Here is a 2,393-nt window from a genome sequence, read left to right on the forward strand (position 1 = left end):
AAAGTCGTCACTGGGTGTTGGTGGATGAGGCAGGTAGATGGGAGGGAGGAAAGTTCTGGCTGAGAGAGGCTATGCTTCTGTAACTCTGCTAACCTTCCCCAGACGCTGTGTCTAGGTGATAAAGGGGTGGAGAAGAGAGAGAGGTAACCACCTACTTCCATGTGCAGACAGACCCTGGCATTTATTACAGGCTTATCACAAAAGTCTACAAGTTATTATATTTCATAACAAACAGTTATTGCAGGGAGAGAAGGAAAACAAGACCTAAGGGGAACAGAAAGGGAGATAAGCATCAACAGAAACAACAAACACATTTTATGAAGGGCCTCTCTTAAGCGCTCTTCTTGGAGAATCCTGGTCCACCTAAAATGTTAACACAGAATCTTCAAGATAAAATTTCTTCTCATTGATAGGAATTAACATGAATATATGGGATGCATGTGATTGTTCTCAAGGTAATGTCAATGTGGTGGGAAGGAAGGGGAAGGACAATGGGAAGACCTAGTTTGGACAATGCACTTGGCTGGGAAGTCTGTGGTAAGTGTATTCAGAATCACATGTAGGTGAGATTTCACTGTCTTTTTCAACTGGTTAAGGAAATGCTATTGCTTCTTTCTACATGAATTTGTTTCTAGCTGTTTAATCAAACCCACTTATTAATGTCAATGCTTTTAACTATTTCTTCTTTAGTTTCCTAATACTAAAACTATATCATCTACAAAAAATGATTTTTGTTTCTTCCTTTTGGTGTTCATTCCTCTTATTTTATTTCACATCTTGCTGCATGGGGAAGAATTTTCAAAACGGTAGATGATGATTAATAATAACAGTCCTCATCATTATCATTATGACCATTATTTTGAAAGAGTGCCTCTCATGTTTCCCCTTCAATTTTATTTGGTTTTGATGAACTGTTCTTTATCATATCATACCATTTTCCCACATAGCAATTCATCTCTTCTCCTCTCTACCAGTTGGACTCCCACCCATTCTACAAAGATCATATGAAAACCCTTATTCTTATGAAGTCTGTGTATACAAAAGTACATGTAAATAAACACCCAGCTAAACTCATTGTCGTTTTTTTACAGTTCATAAAAGACTTTCATATACAGATTCTCACTGGGTGCTCTTGACAGACTATGGAGTAAGCATTGCTAGGACTTCTACATATGAGGAAATTCAATCTTTGTGTGGCTGAGCTACGAGCCCAAGAACTTTTAAGGAAATTGACTACAGTTTTGCATTTCAGGGAAAAGATACTTATACGTCAAGGAATTGCAAGAGTTGAGACAGTCCAAAGTGTCACATCCAACTTACAAATTAAGGTATTGAAAAGCATCTTTCACTTTTCCGCCCACTTCCCCACCCCAGTGTGGTTCAGGCTGCACCGCACTCCACCTCCTGCTAAGCTAGCAGCATCGATGTTTTTCTCCAGCCGCCATTTTAATCATCTAGAAGGACCTCGTCAGCCATGATGAGATGTTCTCCGACATCTGTAAGATCTAGGAGATTGCAGATGGGCTGTGCCTGAAGGCGGAGGGGAAGACCGTCAGTAGGACAGAGGGTAACATTGGTGACTTGCTCGTTGGTGGAAATGCCTTCGCTGAAGGCTGGGAGGGAGAAGGTACCAAAAGCACCGTCATCCCTGGTGTTGATATTGTCACAAACCATCACTTGCAGGAAACCAGCTTCACAAAAGAAGCCTACAGAAGGTACATCAAAGATTACACGAGGGGCACCTGGGTGGCACAGCGGTTAAGTGTCTGCCTTCGGCTCAGGGCGTGATCCCAGTGTTGTGGGATCGAGCCCCACATCAGGCTCTTCCACTATGAGCCTGCTTCTTCCTCTCCCACTCCCCTTGCTTGTGTTCCCTCTCTCGCTGGCTGTCTCTATCTCTGTTGAATAAATAAAATCTTTTAAAAAAAAAAAGATTACACGAAATCAATCAAAGGCAAGCTTAAAGAACGAAGGACAGAAAGAGCAAAACCTTTTATGACAGGGGCTGCAGAACAAATCAAGCACCTCCTTGCTAATTTCAAAAACTAGCAGCTCTTTATTGGTGAAAATGAATCCAGATGGCATGGCTGCTCTGCTGGACTACCGCGAGGATGGTGACACCACGAATATGATTTTTTTAAAGGATAGTTTAAAAATGGAAGCATGAGGGGCGCCTGGGTGGCTGAGTTGGTTCAATGTCAGACTCGATCTCAACTCAGGTCTTGATTTCAGGGTCATTAGTTCAAGCCTCACATGGGGCTCCATGCTGGGCATGGAGCCTACTTAAAAAAAAAGAAGTATGGGGCGCCTGGGTGGCTCAGTCGGCTAAGCATCTGCCTTCAGCTCAGGCCATGATCCCAGGGTCTTGGGATTGAGCCCCACATTGGGCTCCC

The 2,393-nt window shown here is 42.9% G+C and overlaps 1 pseudogene; it reads left to right on the forward strand.

Moving 5' to 3' along the window:
• The first annotated feature begins 491 nt into the window (after positions 1-491).
• Positions 492-2,167, forward strand: LOC148109784 (translationally-controlled tumor protein-like; annotated as a pseudogene).
• The last annotated feature ends 226 nt before the right edge of the window (positions 2,168-2,393 follow it).

The sequence above is a fragment of the Ursus americanus genome, chromosome 6, assembly GCF_024610735.1.
Source record: "Ursus americanus isolate L20-20 chromosome 6, mUrsAme1.1.p, whole genome shotgun sequence".
Taxonomy (NCBI): Eukaryota; Metazoa; Chordata; class Mammalia; order Carnivora; family Ursidae; genus Ursus; species Ursus americanus.